Below are 26230 nucleotides of genomic sequence, written 5' to 3' on the forward strand. Positions count from 1 at the left end.
GTATAGAAGCCTCTTGAAAAATGAACACGTGGACTGCCCAAACATCACTACATGTCTCCATTCAGTTATAACTGACTAGGTTTCTAAGAGAGTATTCGTGTAAGTATGTTGTTTTTATTCCTGCATAGGTTTCATGCACATATCCTCTCTTAGTTGTTAAGTGTGAAATATTTCATAAGTGATCCTGCCTCACATTATTTGTGAATCTCTCATGCCAAGAATCTGGGTAGAGTGTTCCAATGGACCAAGTTGTGGTAATGTTCATGTTTCTATTTTCTCAGCTAAAAAAATAAATCAAGAAGATCAAGAGCAATGTCAGAAACCCACTTAGCAAAACCAACAGATTTGAGGATTCCCCCCACCTCCATTTTTAATAAAGAACTCTACAATGAATAGGAAGGGCATCATGCTAAGGGCAAAGCTGGGGGAAAATATTGAACATAACACCCACTGGACAAATTGGTAGATTGTGTTTTGCTCTACTTTGAGATCTACTTCAAATTCCTTCCAGTTCTTGAAGAGACAATTATTTGAAACTGAGCAGTCACATTTCCTCCTCGATCTCCTCTTTCTTATAATAATATCAGCCTGGTGGTACCAATTTAAATATATTTGTTCAGTGACACAACTGAAAAGGAACAGCTTCAGGGAATGGAAGGAAACCTGTGTTTGGGTGGTCAGACACTGCCTGTGTGTTGGCACCGACGCACAATGGACCCCCGTCATCCAGTTCTCACAGAAGACCACTTTAGGTAAGGTCAAGTATACCCGCAGTGTCAGGAGCACAGTGCAATGGAATGACACTGAATCTGAGGCAAAGAGGCTATCACTTAGACCAGCTCTACCAATGCAAGGCTAGATTCCATTTGTAACATGGTTGTCTCTCTCCTCCTCTTGCTACCTGGAAAACTTCCAGAATAAAATCTTCCAGGTAGACCTCTGTTCTCCCAAGGCACTGAAGTTTCATTTTGGTGAAGTGGGGGATAGGGATGGGAGTGGTTATCATTTGGAGGAAAAGCACATTCACCTGCTGTAATTGGCCTACAAGCCCACATTACCAACAATCTGTGGTAGCAAATAACTACATGAAGTGGCTGCACACAGATAAAGGCAAGCTTATAACAGGCACAGCTGCATAGTTTATTGAAAAACAAACACTATATATCAGAATATGACTGGTAAAGCAATGACAGATATAAAATAACACTTTGCTTACAGTGCAAAAGGCATTGGGTGGTGTCCCCTTGCACTGGGTTGCATAATATTGTCCTAATAATGATCATAATTGTGTTTGGAATTTCATAATAAAAATTTTCCAAGTGTGTTAAATTTTTTATAATCACAGAGCAAATATTTCTGATGATTTTGTTATTTGGAAAGAAAAAAATAAATAAGACCATCTCCAAAGTCACCCTAACTGAAATGCTCTAATTTAAGAAGACTTAACAGCAAAGGAAAGATGTGACCCTTTCCCACAGTTGATATGCCTTCAAATATGGAGATAGAGAATGAGACGTGGAAAGGTTAAAGGCAAATGCTTTTTCCTCAGAAGGTTATATACACACATCAAATACCTCACAAGGCAGACCCATCAGATTACATAGAATGCCAGTTTCCTGAAAGGAAAAGAGGGGGTCTGAGGGAAATAGGTATGTACGGGATACCAGGGAGGCTGCTAGAACACAGGGAAAAGCATGAGATGACTGACGCAAGAGCTTTGAGTGTCCCTGGTCAAAGTGACACCAGAGAGCAAGCAAAGTAAGTGGAGCAGTAGCACTTAACCAGTGATCAGATGCATTTCCAAACTCGGGCTCAAAGTCCAGAAAAATATAAACATGTGTGAAGACTGCCTTCTGTTCACTTGGAAGTAAGCATTCTTTTTCTTCTCTGTCCCTCTAGAAGCAGCCTGTGGAATGGGTTTTGATCTCTACAGAAAGGAGATTGTTCTTGGCAGGACCAAACTGGGGAAGCTCAAGTAAATAGCACTGATTTTATACAACAAAATAATTGTGGTTATGCTTTCTCTTTATACACAACACACTATGATCCTACAATACTCATTTCACATACTAGGAAATCTGAGGCCCAAGGAGAAGTAGTAAATCTTTGACTGTCAAAGACCTGAGGGAGTTTTGCCATCTCAGGCTCACATATGCCCATGCCGCTAATACCGCAAAGGCATCTTATCCGCCCCCAGTATCAAAGGACCACCTGCCTCCTTTCAGGCACTGTTCTGGGTGTGGGAATACAGCAGTGACCAAGACAGCCCCTGTTCTTGTAGGCCTCAGTTCTTGAGGAAGGGGGTGGCCAACAGGAAAGCATATGAAAAGCTCTCCCTGGGGCTCCTGGGTGGTTTAGTCAGTTGAGCATCTGACTCTTGATTTCGGCTCAGGTCATGATCCCATAGGAGAGCCTGCTGGGATTCTCTCTCTCCCTGTCTCTGCCCTCCCCTGCTCGTGTGTGCACATTAGCTCTCTCTCTCTCTTTCTCAACATAGGTAAATAAACTTAAAAAATAGAAAAGAAAAGCTGTCTCAACACAAGGACCCTGAGATGTAAAAACAAAACAAAAGAAAACAAAAAACCCCAAAAACTAAACAAACAAATCTGGTGCATTAGAGGAAAAAGAAAGAAGGCAGTGTGCGGGGATGCCTGGCATTGAGAAAGAAATGGCTCACCCTTGTCTAGAGGAAGAGGGGAGGTGCCAGGTCCTATAAGGCCCTGGTGCAGAGTTCACCTTGCAGATGTAGTACAGAGAAACTGAAAGGTTTTAAGAGAGGAAAATCTGATCTAAGCCTTATAAAGCTTATTCTGGTTATTGTATGGAGGAAAACTTGGGCTTGGCAAGGGTGGGTTATAAAAAGAAGAGCATTTGATGAGGCTGTTGCAGAATTCCTGTAGAAAGACTGAATAGCTGCACCAGGGAGATAGGTGCAAACAAGGGGGAGGCGGAGAACTGGAGATAGATTTTGGTGGTAGAACTGGGAGGACCTGCTTGTGAACTGAATGTAAGAAAGACAGAGGTCAAGGAGGAAGTGATGTTTTTGGCTTTCCAACTGTGTGGCACTCACAGGAAGAACAGATTGTGGTGAGAAACCAAGAGTCACATCGTGGACAGAGCCGGAGATGTCCATTAGACATCTGGAGAGGTCATGGTCCAGGTGGGTAATTTCAGGACTGCAAGGAAACATGCAGCACTGGAGAGAAACGTTCTGGCTGGCACTGGCTTCCAAGTGATGTTCAATACCTTAACGCCAGCTAAGATCACACAGAGGAAGCTGCATATACGGAGAAGAGAGGATCCAGACCAAGCTCTCTTGGCAGAAACTATTAGAAATCAGGTGTAAGGAAAGGAACCAATAGAGAAGACAGAGCAGGAACTGCCAGTGAAATGATAGACAGGAGGGTAGCTTCAAAGAAAGCTTGCCAAGACTATGATCACCTGCATTGAAAGATGCTGGTCTGCAAGGCAGGATAGGGGAACAGACAGTGGGATTCAGTGCACTAAGGTCACTGAGGACCCTGAGAAGAACCAGGCTGAAACATAGGAAGGGTGAGGTTGAGCGTCAATGGGAAATGAGAAAATTCAGGCCGCATGAAGACTACTCCCTCAAGAAGCTTTGCTGTGAACCAAAGCATGGACCCTGGCCATGTCTGTAGTGGGGTACAGAATGTAGTGGGGTACAGAGGTGGTTTGCTTCTTCCCTGTTTTCACTTTAAGATGGGAGATACTGAAGCATGTGAGGCTACACATGCAGTAGAGAGAGAGAGAGAGAAATTAATGAACTAGGAAAGGGAGAGTGGAAATTAACAGGGTGAAGTCAATGGAGAAGGTAAGAGTAGTTTAGGACGGTAGCTTCCAAGCTGTAAACTGGCCTGGGTCAGTAGCAGGGCACTCATTTTACTGTAACAGAGAGAAAGGCAGGGAATTTGGGAAGAACACATGGAGGATACTCCATGGTTCTTAAATTAATAAATGAATATATCTGCTTCTTTCCCACAATCTAAATAATTTAGGAAATTTCTTAAGTTTTACATCACTCAAAAAAAAAAAAAAGCTGTAGCTCATAGATCTCCCTTTTCTGAGCTCACATAATACTCTCTGCATATACTAACTGTCACTTCACATGGATCTGTTTGTCTCCCTAGTTGTGGTTGTCTTGTCTACTTGATGAGATGTAAAGGCCACCTCTACTTCTGTGCCTCCTGACATAATCAACGTTGAACGTGTGTGTGTGTGTGTGTGTGTATGTGTGTGTGTATTGATTAATTGAAATCAGTTTTCCAAGGTCCTGTCCTATAACACCATTAATAATATTAATGTTGCTTCTGGCTCTAATATTCTTTCATCCTCAGGCACTGTAAACATGTCTTATGGTCAACAAACCAACAGATGTGATTATAATATCTTGAAACTTCTAGCTTCTGATCCTCACTCTACTCATAAGAGTGTTCCAACAAAAAAAGAGGGGCCTCAAACACAAAATAACAAAACCCACTTTAATTTCAGTGAGAAAAACAAACTCTCAACCAATAGTAAGATTTTTTTCTCTATGACTCAATTTCTACATCCTTTATTATAAAACTACTGAAGCACTAGATGTTTCTCAGTATCAGGACTGAAAGGCAGTAAGTCTGTCCATTCTACACTAAACTAAGTAATAAATTGAGACACCGTTTTACTCATACTTTCATCAAAGGTAAGTGCAAAAATGGAAGAGGAGAATTAATTTATATTTGGATATTTTTATTTGAATTAATTTATATATGGAATTTTAATTACAGGATGCAAGACTGTGATTAATTTAATTTTGTTTCAATTTATGGGATGCACTTGGTTAATAGCTTGCCTTTGAAAAAAATGCTTTATTGAGGGATCTCATCTGTGTGATTTACTGTCGGAGGATATGTTAAATTCCTTTCATGACATAAGAAATCATTATTTGCCCTTGAAGTTGAATCCATTGCATGGGTGGGGAGAGGATGCCAATCCTATCGTATAACCTACTATATCTGAGGAAAGCAGCAGATTTGAAAGAAGCCTTGTTTGGCTTTCTTGTCATAAACCTCTTTCTCTGTGTATTCAATATACACATGTGCATTGCTGATTAATGCTCAAATCCTTGCTGACATTATGATAAGCTTTAAAGCGATCTTGCCTTAGACAGAGACAAGAGAGTGTGCGAGTAAGCATGCACAGCTTTTTCTAAACTGAAGGTTAGAGGCAAAGGAAAGAAATGTGAAGTAAGAATTGAAAGCAGACCTGAATGTTGGGAAAAAAAAAAAAAAAAAAGAACACAAAGGGAAAGAATACAATACAAGGAAACATCCTTGAATAACCTTGTTTAGAAAATTGTGGAAAATAAGCCAATCTATGTAATCCCGTTATGAACTGTTAGCTTAAGACTTTAGTCACAGAGAAACTGTGTAATGAGATTAAACCACATAAGAAAACATGGTTGTCTGCTGCTCGTTAGAAGAATAAAACAAAGAAAGCAATAAATGGACAATTATAATCCTGTGCCTCTCTGCCCCCCACCATTCAGAAACAAAATAATTAGGAAGGAAGATCTCCTGATAATGCAAACGCCAAACTCCAACCTCTCCCAGATGTGCAGCTTTGAAGAGAATGCATCTGCTTTCATTATTCACTTCCTGATGTTCTTTTTATTATGATGAAAGAATGATGTGATTTTAAAGGGAAAGGCAAGTTCTGCTGATGATTCCCTCTTATCTGGAGTTCCCACTATTGGTACCTAAGAAAAAGTGTGATGAAAATATTCTAGTATTTCCTCCTCACCCCTTAATTCCAAACCCTACAAAGTTTTCATTTTCTTTTTTAGTTGCAACTACTCAGCTCTTCCATTGTAGCCACTGGCATGAGAAATAAATGCATGAGTGGGTGTGTGTCAATAAAACTTTATTTAAAAAAAACAAATGGCCAGCTTTCAGGGTGTAGTTTGAAGATCCCTGGGTTAAAAGATGAGAGAAGTTGAAACAACTGGTAGGACAACTTAGATGAAATTGGGGCCCCTATATTTTTTTTCATGAATTTATTGTCTTTACATCTCCTGTGGATTTTAACCATGGATCTCTCACTAAGGATGCTGGACAAATGAAAGTGAGAGTAATCGTGAACAAATAGTTCTGTTCTGATCACCTTCTGTTATCTAATCAGAGGTGTGCTAGTGGAGAAAGTGTGATAATAAGGGGTGATGATGGAAAGAGAAGGCTTCTAATCCTCCCAATGGGCCACAAGGCTAGTACAGGGCATATGAATCTATTAATAGAAATGCTATTAATAGAGAATACTTATTCTCATAGTTGGGCCCTGGATCAGTAGCATAAGAATCACCTGTGATCTTTTTAAAAAATCAAGTCCTTGGGATCACTCCCACCAAGTCCTAATGAAAAAATTTAAGAGTAGTGCCAAGAAATCTATTTTAACAGGCCTTCCTGATGATCTTGATACACACTCAAGTTTTAGAAATAGTTACTATTCTAGAAAATCTCCTTTTCAGCTGCTGAGTACATGTGTTTAAATAGAATAATGTTATCAAGACTTTGTATACTCCTGTGGAGAATTTTTGGGTTTTAGTGAAAGAAGAAAAAAAAAGAAGTAACTTAAAAAGGTGGTAGAAAGTGAAGTGTTATTCTGAATCCTGGATTACAGCTTATCTGTATTTGAAGACAAATTTTACATTCCATATGTGTTTAGCTTCTGACCTCTTTCTTTTTGCGGCCTAATCTACTTTTAATCTCTCTCTTCTGTGTGTTCATAGGATACAAATAGATTTTTATTATTAACCAAGAATAGCAGAATGTAGACAGTAAACACATTACACTGCATAAAGTACATTTGACTCTAAGTCAAAACCCAGCAAGCTTGGAATTGAGTACTGTTCTGGATGAGCTATTTTTCACCTTTATGGCAATGCAAGTAATTCTGGCTACATGACATGAAGCATGAGTACCTCTTCAAAAGAAAGGTGTGAGAAAGCCTCAGGTATCATAATTATCAGCTCCAAGACAACCCTGGCCCAAAGCAGAGAGATCTGTAAACATCCAAGTTCACACTCTGAATTGTGTCCAGATGGGAATAAATTGCCACATAGTACCTAGAGACGTAATAAACAGAAATGTGTGCACAATGGCAAATGTCCTTACTCCCTCCAAGATGATCAGACAGTCAGTATGATTGCCCTCATGCTAAAATGCACTCCCCTTTGCAATTACTCAACTGCTCTGCCCTTGGCTAAACCCTGAAGCACAGAAAGTGCATCAGGGTGAGGTAGGAAGCTTTGGGTAGGAAGGAATAAGGCACACTGAATAAGTGGAGAAAGGGAGGGGAGAAAGAAATGACTTCCTCACTTAATTTTCATCTAATGAGCCCTCCTGAAACCCCAACTCTGCTGCAGACTTCCTCCTTTGGCAGCCTTCAGAAACAGAAGTCTAATCCCCTTTTCAAACTCAAGTTCATTGCCAGTGCAGCTATTTCAGCTGTGTGTACTAAGCATCTCACAGTATCCATTTCTACAGGACAATCGTGTTAGAGTAAAATCGATTTATTCCATTTGCTAGATTTTCAGCATTTGGAGCCAAGCAGGATCTAAACATATTAACCAAAGTTAAACAAAACAAAACAAAAACAACAACAACAACAAAACAATAGTTAACGTCCACACTGTAAATGAAGAAGTAGCTCTTAGCAGCCACAAGTCATGCTCTATAAATTCCATTCACAGCAAAGCTACCCTAAAGTGTGGCAAGGGAGTCTCCATCCAGAGTAATTGTTTCTCCAGCACTTCACCCAGCCTTCTTCTGACTAGCACTAGGTGGAAAAACAGGAGAGAAAACCAACAGTTCTGGGAGCATCACCTTATTTGGAGAATTCTGCTTTGAAATTTAAAATAAATAACTGGCCTTCAGCATACAGTAAAACCTTGGTTTGTGATCATAATTCGTTCTAGAAACATGCTTGTAACCCAAAGCACTTGTATATCAAAGCGGATTTCCTCATGAGCAATAATGGAAACTCAGATGATTTGTTCCACAACCCAAAAATATTCATGTGAAAATGATTACAATACTATAATATAATACAAAATAATAAAATACAAAATATAAAGAAAAATAAACAAATGAACCTGCACTTACCTTTGAAAACGTAAGTGGCTGGTGTGGGGGAAACAAGAGAGAGGAGGGTTATCGTGTAGAATGACTTTCATTATCACTAATGGAACCACTGCTATCTATTGGCTCAATGGAATCTTTTTCTTTACTTGTAGCTTTAAAAAGGAAAATATCCAATGACCTAGAATAAAGCAAAGATTCCTAAGCTTACTCTTGTATGGAAAACCAAAGGACTGTCCATAGCTGCTTTGAAGTGACCAAAACCACACTAGTGCCAGTTGTGGGCACCTTCCAAATTTCTGAAAAATCACTGATTTCTGCCAAACACTGTGGACTGAGACCAAACATCCAAGCATGGGAGATGATCACCCACAATCCCACAGCAAGAGAGAGAGAGAGAGAGAAGAACCATTGACTCAGTTGTGATCCGGTGATATTTGGTGTCAGGTACTACTAATACTGCAAGACATTGCTCACTTATCAAGTTAAAATCAATTAGAAATGTTTACTTGTATTGCAGAATACTCACAGAACGAGTTACTGACAATTCAAGGTTTTACTGTAAATGTAGAGGCTGATGCAAATCCCATGCTTGTATACAGGTTTTGACTAGGTCATTTCCTATGTAGCACTTTCCACAGCACAGAAAACGATGACTAATTCTATTTGTACATATTGAGGTCAAATAACATAGCAATCTAGGTTTTTTTTCCCCCCAAATTATCTACTACTTAAGACAGAGGGAACACACTGCAAAGAAGGGACAAAAAAAAATGTAATGTGACCTTAAGTTAGCTCAGGTTTACTCAGAAGAGTAATTCAAAATGTTAAAAAACAAAACCCTAAAATTAAAATTTAAATGAAGATCAAACCAGCCCAGGAGCAAAAATTTTAAAGGGAATTTTCTTCACAGAATTATGCTAGCTATTGTCTATATATAACCTTAAATAGGACTTATGGAGAGCATTTGTTAAGCAGCAATGGTATCACAGAACCCCCTGAAGATGGGTTAATTTTAACATATTCAAGACATTGTCTATGACTATCATTCGCTAGTTACTGAGCCAGCGTCTAGAGCCTGTAATTATAAGCTATCCTCTGAAGCTCTATGGAGACTATCAACAAGTCAAACTCTAGTTACTATAGCTTTCTTTACCCTTCCCCAAGAAATAGGAAGCTGGGCTTGTAAGCTTTGTTCATAATTATCCAACCCCTACATTTCATAGACAAGGAGAGTAAGTGCTTGAGAAGTACAGAATTTGTCCAAAATTAGACAAAAAGCAAGAGTAAATTCAGTTTCCAAACCCAAGGCTTTTCCATAAAACCATTAGACCAGGAGCCGGGAGACAGTCCAGACCTGCCTCAGCCATTTAACTGATTCGCAAATCCAAAAATCAATGGGGTTCAGAGTTTCTTCATATATGTTAAGAGGTTGAGAGTAGGGATCACTCCTTGGCCTTTCTAGTTATACCTACAACTGTGGTGAGAAGTAGCCATTTAATCCAAGCATTCTAGTTTCTAGTATCTTTTTCTTCTAACCTAGTAGATAGGAGTATTAGTAATCCAGTCATTGGCATTAATTTATGACTAGGGTCTAGGCTGGTTCCCACTGGGGGTTAGTTGCCTTTTCAAAGATAAAAGTTATCAGAAAGTGCTATGACAGGAGTCTTAGATTTTGTGTGGAGAAAATTGATCTATGTGCCATTGCTGGCTTTCATGACACAGATGCCTTATTCTTAGCAAGGATAATAATTTATAAAAGAAAATCTTGAGTTTTTATTTTTATTTTTAAAAGGTTCTTGACAATGTCTCACTTTATAGCCTAATATTGGTGAAACAAAAGCAAAGTTTGATTTGTAATAAGTTGAGTTACTGTATCCAAAAAAAATTGGCTAATGGAATCACTCATACTCAAGTGAAGTGTTTCAAGCATCATGTGCTCCAAATGTTACCACTGTAAAATAAGTAAATAGATAGATGATAGATAGATAGATAGATAGATAGATAGATAGATAGATAGATAGATAAATGGACTAAAATGCTTTTTAAATAAAAATCTAGAAGCAATTGTCTACTGGGGTGAAGCAGAGCTCTGTCCTTAGTTGTATTTAAATGTAGATATTTTTTATGAAGGAACACAGTCATATTAGTAACCAAAAAACAAAACCAACTGACTCAAGCACCCATACCTCTAACGTATCTAGGATGGACTGTTTTATTTAGTTATCCATCCCAAACAAAGTTGCCAAACATACTTATACAAACAAAATTGTCAAGAATCTCCCTCAATAGATTAAAACAATGGATAAAAAAGATGAAATGTAGCATAGATAAATGTAAAGACTTATGTTTAGTGTTTAAAAAAATCAATTGGATAAATATAACCAAGAGAATCCTATTCTGACAAGTGAAAGCTACCTAGGGAATTTGTTGACCAAATGTTCTATCTGCATTAAAAGTCTAAGGAGCTTCCTTAGAAGAAACTAAAACAGTAGCTGGTATTAATAAAACACAATCTTGAGAATAAAATATATTAGAACATAGCTGGGGAATTAAATTCTGAGCATTAAATTCTTATAAGGCACCCAAGAGATTAAAGATTGTCCTAAGGAAGATGACAGGATAGTGAGAATAAGAAAAGCTATATTGTTTGAGAAATGGTTGAAGTAAATGATATTGTGTAGTTTGCAAAGATGGCCCAGTAAATGAATAAAAGCACTTTAATAAAATTTGATGAGGAGCATTGGGATGATGATTACATTTATTGGTATGTATCCAAAAGATTGCTTAGGACCAATGGGTTGAAGTTAAAGAGGTGTATTTTTCTTAGCTATAAACAAAGACGTTATTATTGAGTCTTCAACCAAGAAAGGGGTTATACATAACAAATAGTTTATTCTGCATCATTTAATGAATAATCATGAAAGCTGTGACCATGATTCAAAAAAGTAAAATAAAAATAAAATAAAATATAAAGTTTCATTAATTTACCAGGATGTTGGACCCAGTGGTATGTAAATTTTCTTCGACTACCTTTTTTTATGATTCTGTGAATAACTCTGTCTACTCTAAAGAATAGTAGCAGTGATGAGGCATTTTCTTTTCAATAGGAATCAGATCAATAATGATACTAGCTTACAAATTTGTAGTAATCACAAGCCTCCTACTTTAATGACTAAGGGATCTCTAATGTAAATTATTTATACAATTTTATACTTAACATAGTTATTGGAATTATTTCCCTGTAATTCTTTGTCCAATACCCTGAATGGATTTACTGTCATAAAATTAGATTTCTCATATTAGGTATTTTGTCATACCTTTGAGCCTCGCCTTAGGCTATATAGCAACAGATCAAATGAATGAGAAGTTGCTTGATCTATCAGTCCGCTTTTCAAAACCAAGTCCATTAAATCCTAGATCGGAGACTGCCTCACATAGTAAGCAAAATAAGCTTTCCTTCATGCTTCACTGACAAACTAAAGCACTACTTATATTTATTCTTTTCTTATTATTCTTTTAGAAAAAAATTAACTCACATTTCTTAGTAGTAGAGATATGGCTTTTTTTTTTTTTTTTGATGTAACTTTGGAAAGCAAAGACAAGACGATAAAAAGCAAACAAGCCCCCCACTCCTTGGCCTTTTCTGAAACTGGGTTAAGGGCAAAGGAGCTATAATAAGGGGTCTTCAAGGTAAACAGGGGAAAGCGAGCCAAGATTCATCTTGGGAATAATCAACTCAAAAGAAGGTTGACAGTCAAAAACTACTCTGATTGGGTTTCTTAAATGTCATGGATCTTTATTTCAAATGGACTCTCAATGTATATTAGTAGTCTTATGTTTAACTTCAAACTGACTAAGCCCCTGTCCTGTTCCTCACAGCAATTCTTTTAAACACAGATTCAGTATACCCCATTCCCACCTTCTACAGATGTTATCTCCTCAATAATGAGAAAATGAGGACTATTAAGAATGGGCTCCCTCGGCTTCATTTTTTTTTTTTAAGTCTCCTCTCCAGCTCTTTTTGTTTGTCCAAGTCACACTCTATCCTCCTACCATACCTGCCTCCCAAGACAATTTCTGACCATGATATCCACCTAAACTAAGCCCCTTAGGGCCAACCCACTGTCAAGGGAAAAAGTCATTAGCTCAGACTGGTATTTAGAACCCTCATTCCAACATCTAATCATATTACTTTTCTGGCCTCTCTTACAAATCACCTCTCTGTTTCTTACTCTGCAACACCCTTCCTACCTCCAAAAATAAGCCAAATGTACTCTTGCTCCCATGTGTCAAATCATATTCCACACCCTACCCTAGGCCAATTTCCACCTAAAATATTTTCTCATCATCTTTAACTTTTCAAATTCTTTCCTCCCTTTTAAAGACAAGTAGCACTACTTTCTCAACTGCCTCAACATTTATCTTGCTTGTATTTTGAATTAGATGGTAGGTGTTTTATATCCCCTGCTAGATTATAAACCGCTTAAGGGACGAGCTCTTTCTGAATGTCCCACGGTATCTAGTTCTAATGTTTGGGATGGCTATTTTTCCCCCTTTCTAAAACAAATGGAATTAACTTATCCAATGGGCTGAACCCAGGGAAGTCACCTGCAGAAGAAAGCTTTATTTTCCTCCTAACATTACCTTCTAACATACTGCGTCACACCTCTTTCAATTTTCTCTTGGTGACATCTCTGCCACCTGTGCTTTTCTGGTCATTTTCAATTATAAGACAATCTCATTTAGATAAACAACTATGATTAATTTACAGGTATGTAAATATGACAGTGCAGTCTAATAAAACTGAGATCTTATACTTGGCCATTATTCTGTATGGTCACTAAAAAAAAAAAAAAAAAAGGAAAGAATGAGAAACTGTCATAGATCAGTGGGGACTGGAAGATCTGACAATGAAATGAAATGAAATGTGGTGCTCCAGTTTGATCTCCAAACAAAAAGAGAAAGCTGGTGAAATCCAAATAAAGTCTGCAATTTTAGTAATATACCAATGTCACTTTCTTGGTTTTGACAAAGGGATCATGGTAATGCAAAATGTTAACAATGGGAGAATCTCGGTGAGGGGTATATGGGAATCCTCTGCTGTACCTTTGCAACTTTTCTATAAATCTAAATTTTACATATCTCTCTGTGAAATTTTACATATCTCTCTGTGTGTGTATGTGTTTATTTAAAAAAAAAAAAAATGTGTTCTTACATGCAGTTCTAAGCTTCTCCCCAGCCCACTCCTACCCCTCTCCCGACCACTTTTGCTATCTTTCACTAATGTTTAAGGGCTTCTCACAGAATCTCAATAATCTAGGGAGAACTCATCTGTGATTGGCCTCAAACTTCCTTGACAATTAATTAAAAGCCCAATTCATCATCTTGTTGCATATGGAGTATGAATTGGCATTGCAGTTTGGGATCATTAGAGAAGAGAGACTTTCTGATAGTAAGCTTCACATAATAAGATCCTGTGTTATACAAAAAGATCAAAAAGCAGACACAGGGATCTTTAAAGTATGAGTAGACACTGATTTGCATGACATGAGACCATTCTGCCTAAAGTCAGAGAGCAGACTTAAACAGCTTCTCAAGATGCCCCATTCTTCACATGTTTTCTGTGTGAATGTCAGTTTCCAAGGGGGCATTCCCACCACTTTGAGTCTTGAAAAGAGAATTACAAATGTGTTTAAACGGCAGAGAAACAGGAATGAATGGAAACCTCAAAGGATGTGACCTGAGGGCAGAACAGGAAGAGAGTTACATAAATCTGTCAGTGAGGGACATAAGTCTATCAGAACCTAAGATCTGTCATGGAATTTCAGTGGTTTCAGGTTACACTTTATTTGGAAGCACCTTCCCAAAGCTTCACAGCCAGCTCACCTCTCTTGGAAATGATGCTCTTACTCAGAATTAATATTTCTGAATACAGTTAGTGTTTCAATGATTTGCAGCTATCGACTTTTAAGAGAGATGCGATCATACAGAAAGAACTCTGACATTTCCATGACATTTTCTGCTGAACGGAGGAAAAATTATTTCCCTCTCTTTCTTTTTAATTCAGTGCTGAGTTAGACATCATGCGAAAAAAAAGGGAGGGAGAGCTCTTTGCCCACAAATAGTACTCTCTGATTTGCCACTGTAGACGACATGCCCCAATGTGCGTTTGTACGTTGCTATTTTCTCAGATGTCTTAGGTTCCCCTGATACCATCAACTGAGGATACATTATAGAAACACTTATGTCATCATGCTGTTGAAATCTGAGACTTTTCAGATATAACATGCTTTATATAGAAGATTTTTATTCACCATGGGACTGTCTTTCTGGTCTTGTTTTCATTATTGACAGGGAAAATGTTTGCCAATTTTCCTTTTTCATCTCCCCCTGCCTCTCCAACATATTTAAAGGGGAAAAAGGGGGGAGACACAACTTTAAGTTCTGTAAAGGAATGCAGGGCTGAGGTATTATCCTCAAGGTAAATGTTAAAATGCATATCTTAGACAAATTGCCGGCACAGCTGTCAATGCTGTCAGAAATAACTGCTCACTATTTTTAGGTGCAACTGAAAAGACTAGGTTACTAGGTGTCCCTTTCTTTACTTTCAGAAAAGCTGGATGCTGATGGATGTTATGCAATCTCCTTACTCAGAGATCATTGGAGAATGACACTCATCTGTTTTGAAAGGTGTGCCCAAGATGAAAGGCCACACAGTGACTAGGTCACCTTCAAAAGAGATCGTTAATGTCAGTAATTCATACTCAGTGTAGCTTGTCCCCCTGACAATTTGAGAGTCATGATTTTATTTGAATAATATTAAATTATGTATATTTTTATTTTTTTAACCTTCATTTATATTTGAGAGAGAGACAGAACATGAGCAGGGGAGGGGGCGAAAGAGAGGAGGAGACACAGAATCCAAAACAGGCTCCAGGCTCTGAGTTGTCAGCACAGAGCCCAATGTGGGGCTCGAACCCATGAGTTGTGAGATCACGATCTGAGCCGAAGCCAGACACTGACTTGGTGCCCTGATATTAAACTATATTTTTAAAAACATGTAGGAAATTTATTCCACAAACAGGAATTTTGACAGTCAGCGATAGAAGCAAGGGTTGCTACAACCTTACAATCTGATTCCAAAAGTCTGGCAGAGAAGCAAGGGGAACCAATTTGGAAAGTGTTGGTACTGGATAATCTATTCTGGAACAATCTGGAATCCATCTGCTCTGAGCTTAATTAACCTCCTGGCACAAACACAAACACACTTTCCAACATTTTTGTTCTAATTAGGAAGATATTTCCATGTGCTCTGGAAGCCACATGATGATGAAGTAGCTTTGCAAGGTGGGATAGAAAGTGACCAGTGTAGGAGCCAATAGGTATCTCTGTGTTTGCTCTGAGTTGATAGTATTTCCTTTATTGGGATGTGAACATATAGCTTAATGATTTTAAAAATATTCAAGAAAAATAGAAAAGAAAAAATGAGGGGTTTCAATGATTTGAGAGGAAAAGTATTAGACACAGCTCTCAGGCTGTGCTTACTAGATACCACTCCATGAGGATACCTTACAGGTGTCATCACGTGTTTTTAAATATAATATTATTTTCTATACAACAATAATGACATCTTTCCTTTACACATTATAATTTTGTTGGAGTCATCCCATGAGGTATACTACATGAAAACAATAATAAAAATAAGCATACAAACAGAGCATTCTTATTACTGACAATTCCCAGAAGAGACTTCCTAGAAATATGGTGGCCGACATTAAGTCCATTCTGTATGTAAAACTAGAAGTAGAGAGAAAAGAATAGCTTCCTATCACTCAGCACACTTGATAGTATGGACCTTTTTGTTTCATACCTTTTATATCCCCAACAAGAACAAGAGAATGAATAACATTGAGGAATTTGATGGGAAACACCCCAAAACAATATACTATGCTACAGGCAGAATGACTTTCTCGTTTCTCCACAATAGACCTGGCCACCACTCCAGTCTGGTGCTGTACAAGAGATTATCTCATGAGCAAGTTGTTTAAGGTGCTGACAGGCACTAAGGAGGTTCATTTTCCAAGGGAAAGGAAATTTCCCAAGGTCAAATCCATTTAAGGGAGTTCTGGGCATGCATTACAAAAGTGACACAGCTGTCAAGGCTCTGGAGCGGAAGTATGGTACATTCAGGGAATGAAATAAGACCAGTGTGCCTAGAGGCAGGGGATCAAGGGAGAGTATGAGATAAAAGAGTTTGGTGAGGGAGACAGCAGGGACCAATCCTGATGGGACTTTTTAGGCCACACTGAGGAAGGTATTCTTCCTAAAAGCCATTAAACCCAGTGAAGGGTTTTTGTGTGTTTTTTTTTTATGTTTTTTTTTTTTTTATTTATTTCTAGGAGAGAGAGAGAGAGACAGCGTGAGCAGGGGATGGTCAGAGAGAGAGGGAGTCACAGACTGAAACAGGCTCCAGGCTCTGAGCTGGCAGTCAGCACAGAGCCCGACGTGGGGCTCGAACCCACGAACCGCGAGATCATGACCTAAGCGAAAGTCGGAGGCTTAACCTACTAAGCCACCCAGGCGCCACTAGTGAAGGGTTTTAAACAGAGACTGACGTAACAGAATGTTATTAAAAATGAAAAAAAAAAATCAAAACCACATTGGCTATGGTGGGGACAATGAACTGCCGAGTAGACAGAGCAGATATATGATAGGTGATGACAATAGACAAAGAAGAAAAAATTTATTTAAGATGTAAATTGCCTGGAAATTCATGATTGAGTATTTGGCAGGGAGAGGATAGGAGCAAGATAGAAGAAGAAACAAAGATCTTCAGGTTCTGGACTGTAAAGTTGACTTCATGGTGGTACCACCCGACTGAGTTAAAGATGCTAGCACAGGTGGGGGTTTGGAGTGAGGATGAATGTAAATTTTCCCAGGCTCATAGGAGGTATCTGAAAAGAAACTGAGTAAGTATTTGGATATATTAATCTAAAGTAAAAGTCTGAGTAATCACATAAATTTGAGAGTCACTAAAGTCGCAGAAGCTGAATGTCCCCCAAATTAAATCTTATCGGGGAAAAGTAAAACCTTTTTTTTTGTTTTCTCCTTTGCTGTTACATATTATCCACATACTCTGAAGTTTTCTTCCAAATCACATATATGATTATGCATATTTTTCATATTCCCATGCTACCATATATTGAGGTAAGTTAGTAATGGCTATAATTGATGGGCCCTGTTCTAAAATTTTTTTTTAATGTATTTATTTATTTCTGAGAGAGAGAGAGAGAGAGATAGCTTGGGCAGGGGAGGGTCAGAGAGACAGGGGGACACAGAATCTGAAACAGAGTCCAGGCTCTGAGCTAGCTGTCAGCACAGAGCCTGACACAGAGCTCGAACCCACAAACCGTAAGATCATGACCTGAGCTGAAGTCGGATGCTTAACCGACTGAGCCACCCAGGTGCCCTATGATGGGCCCTGTTCTATAGAGCACATCATATAATTTAGCCTCAACTGCAGTATGGCTTTGCAAGGTCAAAATCACTATTCCTATTTTAGAAATGAGAAATTTATGTTTAAAGAGTTTAGTTAGCTTTCCTAAAGCCACACAGTGCCAGAACTAGAATCCTAAGTGTGAATAACTGAAACATTTATTTTCTTTTCACTTTTCAATACCATGCTTCTATTCTCCATAATCCGTTAAAAGAAAAAAAGTGAAGAGAAGACACCCAACATAAGAAACTAACAAAGGGTTTAGCTGGAAGTTTTGAAAAAGGTCAATCTCTCTATTTTAGCCAATCTGGATGTATTATTACCTGCCACTGTATGCTCAGACACACGCTTTGTATCAAGGGATGGCTGAATAAAGGGATGGATTTTCCTAGAGAGAACTGAAAAATATGTGTGACAGTAGGTAAGTATTAGATATTAGACTCTGTGTTGTCACTATCAGTATGCTTGAGAATGGCTATGAAGATTTCAAAGAGGTATGAGAATCTAGTGGGGCCTGAAGACCTCCTAACTGTTCTGGAAAAAGATGGCAAGCAGGAAATTCCATTCCAGTTACAAGCAGAAGCTCATGCCTAGAAGATGACTGTGAGATGAAACCAACAGAACTTCACAGTGGCTGATTCTAGATGTGGCTGTCAGGAGGAAGGCATTGGAGTGTTATAAGTGGAATAAACAAAAGAATTAAAACAAAAAAATAACACCACCTATTAAGCATACTTAGAACATTTCACTGATATTTATTTGAATCATTTTAACAACAAACATCCCAAAATCTCTGTCAAAAGGGGACAATGCTTGAAACAAACCAAAAAAAGATTAAAAAAAAAGAAAGCCAACTATTTGACAGTGTAAATTCAGGTCAATAAATTGCAGTCTATGTGCAAAATCTAGCTTACCACCTGCTTTTGTATAGCCCATGAGCAAAGAATGGGATTTGGATTTTTAAAGGGTTTTGGATTTTGTAACATATAAAGAGTTTGATGAAACCCAAATTTCAGGGCTTACAAATAAGATCTTATTGAAACACAGTCACATCCATTCCTTTGTATATTGTCTGGCTGTTTACATGCTGCAGTAGCAGAGTAATTGTCACCAACACTGGTTGGTCGACAAGGCCTAAAATACTTCCTATCTGACCCTTTGAGAAAAAGGTGCCCAGTCCCTAGTGCAGAAAAGTTCATGTTAATTTCAATTATTACTGTATTGTGGAATTCTTCATAGAAAGAAGTGTTTCTATCCTTGGAATCACTAGGCTTGAATCTAGTTCTTTCAAATAAAATAAAGAATTTGAACTGTGACTTAATACCTTTCCAGGCCTATAGTTCTATGGTCAATTTTAGCAGGTATATACTAAATTTCCTCACAGATAATATACAATATTTTAAAAGTAAAGAAAACAAATATTTGTGAACACTTTCTTGTTAATTTCTGTAAATGTTTTTATTTATTTTTGAGAGAGAGAAAGCACGAGTGGGAGATGGGCAGAGAGAGATGGAGACACAGAATATGAAGCAGGCTGCAGACTCTGAACTGTCAGCACAGACCTCAACATGGGGCTCAAACCCATGAGCCCTGAGATCATGACCAGATCAGAAGTCATATACTTAACCGACTGAGCCACCCAAGTGCCTCACATTTGTGAACACCTTCCTTAAGGAACAATACATTTCCCATTTTGTCTTCCTTACGGTAAAAATCCTTTAAAAACCTAGACCAGATGACTTTACCTTTAATTTATATAATGATAATGCTACAAGCATACAGTGACTATGACTCTTGTTCATTTTTTTTGAAAGAGATTTTAGAAAGAGATTTTAGTTCATTTGAGTCATCTACATTCTCTAGTATTTTTGTCCTTTGTTTTCCCAAGCAAAATTCAGAACAGACAATTTGACAATTTTTTTTTCAGGTCCCCTTCCAGATATAAGAAATCATTAGAACTCCATGGCACATCATACAGTGCAAATTCTAGAGCAAAGTTGTATTTGGGGCAACAACAGAGAGGAATGTTTAAAATAGGATACCCAGAAAACTACAATAAAATATCAGTGAAAATTGGTCTTTCTGGGACCAGGAAAAAGTATTCTGGCCCTGTTAACACTAGACTTCATCAAATGAGCTTCCTGACCTAGACCCAATTAAATATCATAGCCCAACCTGAGGATGTTTAATAAACCTGAGTTACAAATGGAATGAGGGGCTTGCTTAAGCCAAAGAGAAAATCAGATGCCACATTGAAGTAAGATCAAGACCTCTTCCCTCCTTAGTCTCCAACATTCCTCCAAACCCGCTAACATACATAAAATTATCTACACAGCTAAATTGCCCCCTTGGATAAATCCTATTCCATGTCTTTTCCTTTTGCCCTCCGATCTGTAGTTCCTATTTCTAAGAAACTTGTTTCTGAATTTCCCCTGTATGATGAATTGTATTCCCTGAGTTTGTACCCCTGCAAAAGAGGCAAAGCATATTAAACATATGAATCAAATATTCCTTCCTGTCAAGAAACAGAAAAACACACCTTTATATTTATTTACATTTGCAAGTAATATGTCTCAATCTGCACGAGCCTGGATTCATATTTTATTGAAATATGTAGCATTGACTCTCAGTCTGATCTGCATGCTTCAAGCACTCACTGGAATCTGTGGGCCTTAATTAACTCTCAGAAATTCATATTCAGAGAAAACCTGAACAATTGCCTGGTGGTGGGATTTGATGTAATGAAGTTATGTGAGTTGTAGATCCATTTCAGGACAGAGGTGACACAAATCAGAGTTTAATTTTTACATATATCATGCTATCAGTTTTAGAAATTGCCTTCTCCTAAGAAAGATTCAAGAATTTAAGTTTGGGGGCGGCACCTGGGTGGCTTAGGCAGTTAAGTGTCCGACTTCAGGTCATAATAGTGCAGTCCGTGAGTTTGAGCCCCACATCCGGCTCTGTGCTGACAGCTCAGAGCCTGGAGCCTGCTTCAGATTCTGTGTCTCCCTCTTTCTCTCTGATCCTCCCCCACTCACACTCTGTGTCTCTCTCTCTCTCTCTCTCTCAAAAATAAATAAACATTTAAAATTTTAAAAAAAACAAGAATTTAAGTTTGGGGTGCTTGGGTGGCTCAGTCAGTTAAGTTTCCAACTCTTGATTGTCATGTTGTGTCATGATCTCACAGTGAGACTGAGTCCGCCACATTGGGCTTTGCGCTGATGGCATGGAGACTGCTTGGGATTTCCTCTCTCCCTTTCTCTCTGCCCCTCCCTCACTCATGCTCTCTCTCAAAAAATAAACTATAAAAAATAATTTAATTTTATCTACGATTGTTCATGAGTACAGAGTTTAAGGATATACGTGCCCCCAAAATGCACCTTTCTCCTCTATTAAACTTAAGTTCAGTAAGTTGGCACTTAATACTTTTGAATAATGGTTCCTAACTACTTCCCCTACCTGATTCTTATTTACCCACTAATAAAGCAAATCACTGATTGGTTAACTTGCAGAGATGTCTTGCATACCCCTATATCTTTTTAAATTAATTTTATAAAATTTACATCGAAGTTAGTTAGCATATAGTGCAACAATGATTTCAAGAGTAGATTCATGCCCTTATGTCTTTATTCACATAGTCTTTTATGCTCAGAGTTCTACTTTTCTCTTTGAGTGGCTAAGTCTTCCTTTTTCCTTAGAATTCAGTTCAAAGATCATCTTCTCCATGAGGTCTTTCTGTTCCCCTTGGGAAAGCCAAGCCTTCAATGAACCCATCTCCCTCTCTGCTTTGATCTCTCTTCTGGAATTGCTATTTACAGTCATAGGTACCCTCCTGACTATAGAGAGCTCAAAATAAGGTCTGTGCTATATTCACCTCCAAATTCTCTTGCTTTGCACACGCAAGATGTTCTTAATATTTGTGAGGTAGAGCTCCCACTACTCACAACAGACTATTACCTATCATGACCCCTGATTTAGTGAAGAGGATTGTAAACAGTACGATACAGATTGAAAAGTTTAGAGGGAAGAGGATGGGGGTGTGGGACAGAGAGAAGAAAGATGGTCATGAGACAGACTATCAGAAAAGTAGAAAAGTCACTTTCCTATAAAGAGGTTCTCCTCAAAATATAGGAAAACATATCCTTGAATGTAGGACCTGAAGGCTCTAAATAGGCTCCTCAATGGAGCATGTCATAACCATCCCTGTATTTATGCTACAATACACATTGCTTCCCTCATTTTAAAATACCATCAATCTTCCCCCAATGCTCATCCAATTTCAAGGCCCGACTTAAGTTATGTCTCCTCCTGGAAACGCCTCTCCTGATACCTGGAAATCTAATGTTTTGTTTTGTTTTGTTTTCAACCTTTTTACATAATTTTTACACATTATTTCACATTGAAGTGATAACTGGTTATAGAGTACAAATCCTCTTTCAGCTATAATATAAAATTAAGAGAGGAGATGGCTAATTTTATAGTTTCTTTGTATTCCCTATGATGCTAGGCAAAGTGCAGGGTCCATGTAAGTAATTTCATTAAAATCAAAGAAATAAAAAGTCTAAGTGAGATGAAGTATGAACAACTTCCTTCAGAGAAGACACTGAAAAGGACATCCTCTTGCCCTAAGGATTTGTCTGATTCAGATTTCAGCCTACACTGGCAGAGTAGGTAGTGAAGATTTTATTATCAAAAAGTAAAGGACACACTTATTTTAACACTGGTCATTCCTCCTTGCTTTGCCAAATTAGATCTTGGAGATGCAGTCTTTACGTGGTAGGATTCCTGCTATAGGGACTTCAAGTGCACATTTGATTTAGACATCTTGTGGTATTCTGAGCACAAGAAGAGACATCCTCGACCTTCACAGATGGGGTCCATGTGGCAAGTCCTGACCAGTGGGCTCTGAGTGGAAGTGGTGTCTGCCACTTCTATTCTGAGTCGGTTCACAGCAATGTTCTCTTTTCCCGCCACAGTGGTCACAGAGTTCCTGTGTTGAGATGACAACATCACAAGTCCTAGAGCCTGTGTTAGCTTGAATCTGTGAGCAATGACTTGGAGATAGTTCCTGCTCATGCATGGCAGACACACTGTCTTGGCTGTGTTAAGCTACTGAGATGTGGTGTTTATGTATTACTACAGTATAACCTAGACCATCCTGATAAATACAGCAGAAATCATCTTTAGCATTTCAACATGCATGCAAATTTATAGATTCATACAAATGTCCATTCTCTCCTTCATTTCCCCAGTTCCCAGAAGTTTCAAAAGGGTTGAAAAGGAAGAAAAGGGTTGAAACAGAAGGAGCTTACATGGGACACCTGGGTGACTCAGTCAGTTAAGTGTCCAACTCTTGATTTCGGCTCAGGTCATGATCTCACAGTTTGTGAATTTGAGTCCTGTGTCGGGTTCTGCACTGACAACGAGGAGGCTGCTTGGGATTCTCTCTCTCCCTCTCTCTCTGCCGCTTCCCTGTTCATGCTGTGTCTATCAGTCTGTTTCTCTCTCTCCCTTTCTCCCTCCCTCTCAAAATAAATATATAAACTTAAAAAAAAAGGAAAAGGAAAAGAAGGAAGGTATAAATAATAGCTTTATCACAGGTTGGCCACAAATTTGCTTTTCAAACATTTCCATTGACCTGTGTTAATTCAATATTCTTATTTAATTTGCTATTCCCCATACCCTACCCTGATAATATATTCCAAAAATACCACATTAATGGCAAAAAGATTCTAGCATAAAGAGACAAACTAGATACCCCCCCCCTTAATAATCTATATCAATTACAAACTACTCAAATCCTCCATCTGAATCCTACCCTCCATCAGGGCCTGACTTAAATCTTAACTCTTCGATGAAACCCTTCTTGACAGAATCCTAGTTAACACTGATCTCTATCCAGTGTGAAATATTTTGGCAGCCCTAAAATACACCCACATTCATCTTCCCATCTTATGATTTGCATCTGTTCAACTAGAGTGTCAAATCATTAAGAATCATGATATATGTGTGTATTTTCTTTGTCATAGAATATCTTTTTAAAAACATCTACTTTGTGCCAGGCACTGCATTTGGTCTTTAAATGGATCACTCCTGTAAAGTGTATACAACCCAACAAGGTAAGTATCATGATTTATTTTATTATTATTATTTTTTATGGACTAGACACCTGATCTGAGAGTTTAAGCAATTTGCTCAAATCTACACAGATAGTAAATGGTAGAACTATGTGGTGACAATTGGTTTGTGCTCAGCACAATACATTTCCTTTTCCTCCTGGACACACAGCTAGACTACATTTTCCAGTCTTGCTTGAAGATGACAATGGCAATTTCTTCAAGTTCTTGGAAACTTATAGTGGGTCACCTACAGGCCTGGCTCATCAAAATCACCCACATGATATTCTGCTTTCTCATCTCCCTTGTCATTCTACTGGAAAGCGACATCTAGGGTGACCTTGAACATTTTGTGTTGCAGTGACAGAATCTTCTAGAAGTTGGAGATACTACATACATTGAGTGACTGAATGGAAGAGACTCATCCATTGCCAAGTGGAATTTATATTGGAGTTTATGTGATCAAGAAATATACTTGCATTGTGTTGTCACTCAAGTTTTATGGGTTTTGGTTTTATAAGGTTTTGTTTGTTTGTTTGTTTAGATATAATGTCTAGCCTATACAAGTTAGGATTACAACATTGATCTTTATGACATTAAATGCCTTTTCACTGTTTCCAGATATTTTGGATGTTGCATTAGTAAAAATGCATTGATTTACTGATGAAGTGTTTTAACATCTTAGAAACAAGTTATCTACAAATTTAAGTACTTCAGCTGATTTCATAGATTCCAAATTTCCAAAGTTTGAAACATTTTCCCCCATTCCCCATAAATAACAACTTCACATGGTAAACATATGTCATAATATGGTTAACTTATCATATGATTAACTACTTTCTAATTTTACCTTTAAATATCAATTTTTGTAGAAGAGATTCTATTGTTTCTCACTTCTTTAAGCGATAATCCATCCATCACTTAGAAATGATGGGCAGATTTCAAATGATGATATAAGAGGTAATAACATTCATGCTTGACATCCAGTGTGAATATATCTGGACTCCATGGCAAACAAATGAATCCCGAGTGAGAAATAATATACACATTTTAAAAAACGTTATCAGTGAATTAGAGACTTATCAAATGATACACATTTAAATCACTAAGAGCAGACAATTATAGGCCCGAACACATTCCACAAACATCTATGTCTCTTCAGATGATGGTGCTTCCCTACCCTCTTAAAGTTATGAATAGCGTTGAATTTAGTTAGGAATTTAGTTAGGAATTTGGCTCTGGGCCAAATCTGGGTTGATGTGTATGCATGCACACATATGTACGCACCCATGCACGCGTGCACGTGTGCACACACACACACACACACACACTCTTCTCTGCCAAAGAACTTGATGAGAATATTACAGTGATTTGACCACTGAGGGATTTATAATACTGTTTCCTGAAAATAAAGTAATCAAGTAAAAGAAAATTTGCAGGACACATCCATGAGAAGCAATATTAAAATATTTCCTGGAATCCTTTCATTAGTTTAGGTGAAATATAGTAGTATTAAACTATAACTGATCTGAATGACATAAGCTATAACATTTTTTTCAATTTCTTTAATTGAGAGTACCACTATGCATCTAGCTCCAACTATAACCCCTGTCAGGTTGCATGAGATTAAGTGATTGGGTTTCAGAAGGAAGCAAATGTGGATTGAGTGCTGAATTAATATGCAACTATTCTGGTTTTTCCTTAATCAGTGATGCCCTTACTCATTCTTAACGTTCACCCTGATACGCCTAGTGAAGCCATTAAGTACAGAACAGTAAAGGAACTATCGTAGAGACAGCAGCACCATCCACTACAATCAGACAAGGTGTGCCACTGTCCATTTAGTGTCTAAATCAGAACACTGATATATTGCTGAATGCTATTGTCCACACATAATTGTAAATTTGTCACACTCTGTGTTCTTTCTTCCATATTGAGCAGGGGCTCTCATTAGACTATATTTCCTAGAGTTGTACATTTCTTCTAAAGTGCCACATCTTTTTCTGCTGCTTGGTGCTGCAATAATATCAGAACAAATGGCAAGTTAATCTTAGCAACTGTAGAAGCAGTCATGAAAGCCTAACAAATTGAATGCAATAGCTTATTAGTTGTAATTGCTGTCTCTTTTCTGGTTTAGTTGTACCACTTTAAAAGAAATGTCATATAACAGTGGGAGAATAACTTCCTCTGCCTTTTGCAAACCTGTCACTTAGCCTATTTTTCTTCTAGAATATTAGGAATATTATGGTAAGAATGGTGGCTATTTTGTTCTAACCTAGTGTTTAATTGTTTACAATGTGCTAACACATGCATATTCATGTTTCTGTCTCAACAAAGCTAATACAGTAAATTTTAGTATTTTCCCCATTTTATAGATAAGGAAATGAGTTTCATGTCACATTATATGACAAGGCAGTGACCGTGATATAGGAGATTAATGCCTCAAATTCTACTTTTTGTTCTTAAACTATTCTGCCTAAAAC

At 37.9% G+C, this 26230-nt stretch overlaps 1 pseudogene; it reads left to right on the forward strand.

The window, feature by feature from the left end:
• Nucleotides 1–1651: 1651 nt before the first annotated feature.
• The window catches only part of LOC120221120, a 137647-nt pseudogene continuing 113068 nt past the window's right edge, over nt 1652–26230 (forward strand).

The sequence above is a fragment of the Hyaena hyaena genome, unplaced genomic scaffold, assembly GCF_003009895.1.
Source record: "Hyaena hyaena isolate Hyena2069 unplaced genomic scaffold, ASM300989v1 scaffold_751, whole genome shotgun sequence".
NCBI classification, from domain to species: domain Eukaryota; kingdom Metazoa; phylum Chordata; class Mammalia; order Carnivora; family Hyaenidae; genus Hyaena; species Hyaena hyaena.